The 8217-nt window shown below is 40.7% G+C and overlaps 1 pseudogene; it reads left to right on the top strand.

The window, feature by feature from the left end:
- The first annotated feature begins 216 nt into the window (after positions 1–216).
- LOC148022131 (uncharacterized) lies at positions 217–4895 on the top strand (annotated as a pseudogene).
- Positions 4896–8217: the final 3322 nt, after the last annotated feature.

Raw genomic sequence — 8217 nt, 5'->3', positions numbered from 1 at the left:
TTCTGTGATCTCATCTTATTTGTTTTCTCTCGACATACAGGCATGGCCAATTGCGTAATTGTTAATGGATATCCGTCTGGTCAACGTTCGGTTCCCTTCTTCCAAGGACAAGGCTTTCCTGGGTGGAAAGCAAAGATGATGCTAATTCTTGAAGGTGACGAATTATTTGATATTGTTTTGGGCGACCTGTCTTGCCCAGTTCAACCTATTGATGTGATGAATAACAATTCTCTGATTACTGATGGTCCATTATTTGAACAATGGAAAATTGATCATACTGATTGGATTCGTCGTGACAAAGCGGCTCGTCGTTATATATTGTCTGCACTTCCTGACTCACTTATGTTGGATGTCTTTCATCTGGAAACCTCTCATGCTATTTGGGAGTATCTTATCTCAACGTTTGAGAAGAAATCGGTCACCGAAATTTTATATCTCCAAACTTGTTTGAAGAATCTTCAATATAAGGTTGGTACCTCTATGCACTCTCATATCGAGGCTTTTAAAGACATTATCAATCAGCTTGGTGCTGCCGGCGCTCCTGTTGCTAAAAATCAGATTGTTACTCAACTTCTTCATACCATCAAAGATCTTTTATATGACAATATCATCACTATTTTGTCTAACAAGGATGATATCCACTTTGACAAAGCATGTATATCTCTTATTGAATATTCTCAACGTCATGAGCATCATTTGGAAAAATCTGATGCTGTTTTGGTCACTCGAGAACAAAGGGATTTTGATGCTGCTTTTGTTGCTCGCAAGCGTCCTGCTTCACGTTTTCAGCAGGGTGGACGCCCTAATCCAGGTAGTAAATCTTCTCGTCTTGCTTATCCTAACAAACATTGTTCTTATTGTGATAAGAAAGGTCATGTGGCTTCTGATTGCTAGGCACGTCAATATGATGAGGAGCATGGAGTTACTACAAAGCAACCTCGCTCGTCCAAAAGTTTTCCTCCTTGTGATTATTGTGCACACACAGATCATCCATCTCGTCGTTGTTATAAACGCAGATATGATGAAGAACGTTCTCGAGCTTATATTGTTCAACAAACTACAACTGATGATGATCATACTCATCAAGAGCTCAATTTCGTCCATTATGATATCTCTCCAGAAAAGGTACTTCATGTTCATGATGGTTCTCTATTCATCGTTGATTCAGGTGCCACTGGAAACATGACATACCAATCACAGTGGCTTCACAATTATCATTCTCTTCCTGTCAAGAAGTTTGTTTATCTTGCGGATGATACGACTTGTCAAGTCAAAGGAGTGGGTGATTTATATCTGGGGACTGTTTCATCCACTAGAATATTAAGAGGAGTTCTTCATGTTCCAGATTTGCAAAGAAATCTTCTTTCTGTTGCTCGTCTAGTTGATCTTGGTTTGTTTGTTGGATTTGATCATAATCAATGTCGTATAGAGAAAGACGGGCATACTATAGCAGTGGCTCCTCGACATGGTAATCTATTTGAGCTATCATTGAATGATACAGTTGCAAATGTTGTTACTGCCCCTGGAGATGCAGATTGCAAATTATGGCATCAACGATTTGCACACTCCGATTTTGCCAAAATTCTTGATCTTCATCGTCATGGTCTTGTGCAAGGTATGGATCTTAAATCTCATCCACGTATGGGAATATGTGAGTACTGTGCACTTGGAAAACACCATCGTTCGCCTTTCCACACTTCTACTTCGTCACATTCCTGTGCTCTCTTGGATTTGGTTCATACCGATATTTGCGGTCCTTTTCCTGCCTCAAAGTCTCAATATCGATATTTTATAACTTTCATTGATGATTTCTCACGGTACACACATGTCTATCTTCTTCGACATAAGTCTGAGGCTTTATCTATATTTAAACAATACAAGATAAGTGTGGAGCTTCAAACTGGATTCTCTATAAAGACGCTTCGCAGTGACAACGGCGGTGAATATGTATCCAATCTATTTGATGACTTCTGTAAGGATCAAGGTATTCATCATGAGTTTACAGTTCCTTATTCTCCTCAGCAAAATGGTGTTGCTGAACGCAAAAATCGCACGATTCTTAATGCTATACGTTACATGCTTATACACTCTGGTTTATCTCGAAAGTTTTGGACTGAAGCACTTCTAACAGCTGTTTTTATTCAAAATCATCTTCCAACTACTGCACCTGCTGGTAAACTTCCTATAACAGTTTGGACAGGGAAGACACCTTCAGTCTCTCACTTTCGCACATTTGGCTGCATTGCTTATATTCATGTGCCCAAGGACACTCGACATAAGTTGGATCCTCCAGGTTTGAAGGTTATTTTTCTTGGTTATTCAGATCATTCCAAAGGTTACAAATTTTATGATCCTTCTTCTCAAAAGGTTATCATTAGTCGTGATGCTATATTTGATGAGAAGACTATGGGTGGCACATGGTCGTCAGATGTTTCAGATGATACACAATCTTTGCTTAGTGCATTTCCTTACTTGCTTTGTGATTCTACTAATTCTGATGATCATAAACCTCCTTCACCTCCAAAGAAAATTGATGAAAATTTGGAGATCTATGTTGATCTTCCTATTGAGATAGAGCATGGATTCTATTCTATTGAATATGATGTCTTTGATGATGCTATGTCTGTCCAAGAGGATCCAATATCGTATATGGAAGCTATCAATTCGTCTCAAAGGGATCAATGGCAAGAAGCTATGCAAGCTGAGTACGATTCTTTAATCTCCAAAGGTACATGGATTCTTACTGAACTCCCCCCAAATCGTGTTCCTATCAAATGTAAATGGGTTTATAAAACCAAGACCAAAGCTGATGGCTCGTTTGATAAGTTCAAAGCACGACTTGTTGCAAAAGGTTACTCACAGATTGCAGGAGTAGATTATCAAGAAACATTTTCTCCCGTTGTGCGCTCCACAACTGTTCGTATGATTTTGGCTTTTGCAACACTATTTGATCTAGAAATTCACCAAATGGATGTTAAAACAGCTTTTCTCAATGGAGATCTTGAAGAAGAAATCTATATGGAGCAACCTGAAGGTTTTATGATTGCAGGAAAGGAGCATCTTGTATGTCAACTTCATCGTGCATTATATGGATTGAAGCAAGCCTCTCGTGCTTGGTATATTAAGATTGATCAGTTCCTCACATCTAAAGGTTTTGTTGCATGTTTTGCTGACCCAAATCTTTACATCAAAAGGGAGGATAAATATTTTATTATTATTGCTCTATATGTTGATGATACTATTCTTGTGTCAAATAATATTGCTTTCTTGGATGCTATGAAGAAGCTTTTATCGAGTGCATTTGAAATGGTGGATCTTGGTGAGATACATTCTTGTTTGGGTATTCAAGTTCAACGACACCGACAACAAGGCATTCTTCTTCTTCGCCAGACAAAGTTTATTAATGATATTGTTAAGAAGTTTGGGTTGACAAATGCGCACTCTGCTAACACTCCCATTCTTTCAAGCTCTACCAAGGATACATCTACAACACGCAATGAAGAATCGGCCATTCATCAACCTTTTGCTAATCTTGTTGGTTGTCTTCAATTTATTGGTTTAAACACAAGACCAGATATTTTATTTGCAGCTAACTTTTTGGGACAGTATCTTTCTTCCCCTTCCACTATTCATTGGAGTACTGCAAAACGTATTCTTAAGTACCTCAAGGGTACTAAGGAATTTGGTCTTATTTATCGTCGTCAAGAGGATTCTTCTTTATCTTCTTCAACTTCTCTTGACCTTATTGGATATACAGACGCTGATTGGGCAAGTTCACACTTATCCATGCGATCTACAAGTGGGAATTGTTTCTTTGTAAATGGATGTTTGGTTTCTTGGTCCAGCAAGAAACAACGATGTGTTGCGGTTTCTACAACTGAAGCCGAATATGTTGCTGCATCATTAGCAGCTCGCGAGCTAGTTTGGCTTCGACAACTACTTGCAGATTTGGGACATCCTTCATCATCTAGTACACCTCTTCGATGCGATAACCAAAGTGCTATTAGTCTTACCAAAGACTATATACAACATAGTAAATCAAAGCATATTGCTATTCATTATCATTATGTTCGACATGAAGTCAAGAAAGGTTCCATTATGGTGGAGCATTGTCCCAGTGATCAAATGGTTGCAGATATCTTCACAAAAGCTCTTAGTGAAGCTCGCTTTAGCTCATTAAGACATGAACTTGGTATTGTTCCAAGTTCTTGTCTCACTGATTGAGGCATGTATCATTGTATTCAAGAAAACTTTATAGTAAATCATTTTTGTATCGTAGGTATGTGTAGGGGCTCCGGTTTTTCCCTTGTTCTCCCCAAGGGTTTTTTCACTCGCAGCCAGAGACCTTTGTTTGAGTGGGGATGTTACAACTATATATATCATCTCTCACTTGACTTGGGTCTCACCTATATATACTAACTCTACATCAATATGAATCATTCTTTGGGAGCATGTCTTGTGTATCTCTCTCGTACTCTCTCTCTCTCTCAACATTAGGGCGCTATGAGAAGAACGGGTATCAAAGGAAGGGATACCCCAAGCTTCCTATGACTTACCGTTTCCTGCAAATCCATGACTCCAGTCCATATTATTATTCTGTCCTTGTAGCTGATTGTAACACAATCCTATTTTTCCCAAACTGATGTATCAATCAGCATGTCCTACTTATCCAAAATAAATGTACTCAAAGGGGTTATGCCTTCATGAATAAATAAAACTTTTTACAATTATCTATCTTGATCATAAATGTTAACTGAGGTATTAAGTGATTAAATCACTTGGCTAAAAAGCTATGCTAGTCATATTAACCTAATATGGGAACATATGATAAGATGTTAACATAAAGAATCTTATTGTTCAGACGCAACCCTAAGCGCAGGTTCCCCCGAGTTTGATGGCAAGGGAAGGACTATTCAAGCCGACACCGAGATCTGGATTGAGTCCATGGAGGACTATTTTGAGACAGCAGGAACTGCACCTGCTAACCAAGCCATGCTCGCCAAACTTAAGCTTACAAGCGAAGCGAGACTTTGGTGGAAACAGTGGTGTAGAGACCAAGCGATCTTGGAGGGGGCAATCACTTGGGATAAGCTTAAGGAAGCTATGCGAGGGAGCTAGTATTATCCCTGGAAGCATGTTATTCAAAGTTCATTTCACTCCTAAAGTATGCGCCTCCAATGGATATAACACAACAGGTGTCAAAATTCAGTGTTGGGTTGAATCCACCCATAAACACTCAATTGGAATAAATGTGCCCAACAGACCTACAAGACACACTCATTCGAGCTACTCCAATAATATAGGAGGTGCAGACCAAACAAAGGAACAACAGGATTTGGCCTTACAAAGATCAGAATAAGGGTATGCTTAAGGCTTAGACTAAGAGAGCAAAAGGTTAGAATCAGGGCCAGAGAAAGAAAGCTAGGGTCAATACTGTTAACAACTTTGTTCCAACACAAAGCAATGATCGCAACCCACGTTGCTTCCATTGCAACGAGCCTGGACACTTCAAGAGGGAGTGCCCCAAGCTTGGCAGAGGACATCGCCAGGGGCAATTCCAAGGTCAAAATAGAGCGGCTCATGGCCAAGGAACTACCATTATGGCCAGAGGGAGGACCTCCAATGTTTCCACCAAGGAGCTGGAAAATGAAGAAGATCCATCCATGGATGCTGACATTGAGAGGGCAATAGTTCACTCCACTCTTCACAAGAAGGGTGCAAATCGCCAATTCTCGGTGATTCAAACTCCATCAAAATATCAAGGTAAAAGATTCAAAACCCTGATTGACTGTGGTAGTACACATTCCTTCATTTCACCAATCTGTGCAAAAAGATTAGGGATAACCACAATAGATGCACATACTTTACTTGTGGGATTAGCAAATGGTCATGAAGTCACTTGTACTAGGCAAACTGCTAAGGTGAAATTCCTACTGGGTGGGAAGCCAACTTCTCTGAGATTCAGGGTAATGAACCTAGGTATCCACGAATGTTTACAGGGAATGGATTGGCTAATACCCAATGATGCCCACATCCACTGTGGGAAGGGCCAAGTCTCCTTCGGAAATTCTGAAGGGCAGCACTGATAATAAAAGGTGTTCAAAAGGGTCTACCTGTCTATCTAATTAAACTGAATAAGTTAGATCAGAATCAAGAATACGGAGAAGAACCTTTATGGTTAAAGGAATACGCAGTCGTATTCCCTGAAGATCTGACCGAAAACTCCCTCCCCAAAGGGAAGTCGACCACGAAATCAAACTTATGCCAGGAGCTACAACGGTCGCAAAGAGGCCATATAAGATGTCCATCCCGGAAGCTATCGAACTGAAAGAGCAACTTAAGAAACTATTAGATCAAGGCTACATCCGACCTAGCAGTTCTCCATGGGGAGCTCCAGTGTTGTTCCAAAAAAAGAAAGATGGAATGCTTCGCCTATGCATTGACTCCAGAGGATTGAATCAAGCAACCATAAAAAATAAATACCCCATTCCAAGAATAGATGAATTACTTGACCGTCTTCAAGGGGCGAAGATATTCTCAAAGATAGATCCAAGGTCTTGATCTTATCAGATAAGGATCAAGGAAGAAGATATTCCGAAGAGTGCATTCAGTATAAGGTATGGACCCTTTGAATTCCTAGTGATGTCATTCGGGCTGACGAATGCTCATGCTACCTTCAACAGGTTAATGCAGGATATCTTTAGGCCCTATCATGATGACTTCGTACTCATCTTTTTTGACCATACCCTAGTCTACTCAAAACAAAGAAAGGATCATGAACCCCAACTTTGCATTGTTCTTGAAACAATGAGAACACACAAGCTTCATCCCAAGAAGAAGAAGGGCACATTTTTCAAGCGACAAATTGAATATCTAGGATTCATTGTATCAGCAGAAGGAATTTTAGAAGATCCAGAGATGTTTTGGAATGGCCAACACCAACTTCTGTCAAAGAAATATGTAGTTTTCTTATACAAGCTTAGTATCAGCACCCATTCTGAAACTTCTTGATCTTAGTAAGGAGTTTGAAGTGGTAACTATTGCTAGTGCACTTGCTTTAGGATGTGTACTTATGCAAGAAGGTCATCCTGTAGCATATTCTTCAAGAAAATTGAAGAGCCATAAAAGAAATTATGCTACCCATGACCTAGAGCTGTTGGCTGTCATCCATGCTCTCAAACTTTGGATACATTACTTGCTAGGTAACAAATTTTCCTTGCTAACGGACCACAATAGTCTTAAATGGATTCTCACTCAGAACGAGCTTAATATGAGGCAACGTCGATGGATCGAAGTGGTGGAATAATATGATTTTGAAATAAAATTTAGGCTTGGAAAAGAGAATGTAGTTGCCAATGCACTCAGTTGCAAGGCATTTCTAAATTCTCTTATTTTGCAAGATCCATCAACAACAAGGTCTCTAGCGACAAATGTATCAATGCCAAACAACGCGATTCTTGAGCTAGCAAAAGAGGGGACATATCATGACCCAATCTATCAAAAAATTCTAAGGGACATCCCCATCAAGGATCAAGCCCCGAAGCTAAAGACGAAGTATCAAGAATTCTCCATCAGTAGTGGACTTGTCTACTTTAGCAGAAGATTATGTATCCCTGCAAGCGAAACTCTCAAGCAGAAGATACTTTGGAAAGCCCATGACTCCTCTTTCTTAGGACATTCTTTTTATGCCAAGACTCTTTGTAATATATATCAAAAAGTTTTTCCCTCTCGTGGCGGGCGTCGTGTTGAAAGGGGATAGAGGAGCCAGCAAGCTCCTTGCTGGAGCTTGCTCGGCTCCACGGGCATGCATAGGGACATGCTTGAGAGGGAGGATTCCCTCCCCTCCCCTATATAATTGAGGGAGAGCCACAAGTACTGAGGAGGAGGAGGAAGGACAAAAGATGAACGCTGCCGCCCTGAAATCTATGGAAGGAGGGAGGGATAAGCCACTCGTCGCCATTCTACCCAGGGTTGCCCTCTCAGCGCCGCCGCTTGCAGACTACCCCCCCTCGTCCTCGTCTCCATTTCTTGCCACCTGGGAAGCTCCAACCGCTGCCTTGAAGTGACTCCCCTTCCCTCCACGTGGCTTTGAGGCCACAGAAGCTTCTTGAGAAGCTTCTAAGGGGGGGGCTCATCTAAGCCCCCCTTCCCGTGGAGTCCCTTAAAGCCTTCTACTCCCTTGTATTGGCCTTCAAATTTTTTCCCTCCCGGTTTTAT

The sequence above is a fragment of the Lygodium microphyllum genome, chromosome 17 (genome assembly GCF_053477565.2).
Source record: "Lygodium microphyllum isolate KBCC chromosome 17, Lygodium_microphyllum_v1.1.10, whole genome shotgun sequence".
Lineage (NCBI taxonomy): Eukaryota > Viridiplantae > Streptophyta > Polypodiopsida > Schizaeales > Lygodiaceae > Lygodium > Lygodium microphyllum.
The sequence above is the reverse complement of the archived record's forward strand: the minus strand, read 5'-3'. Positions and strand labels throughout refer to the sequence as shown.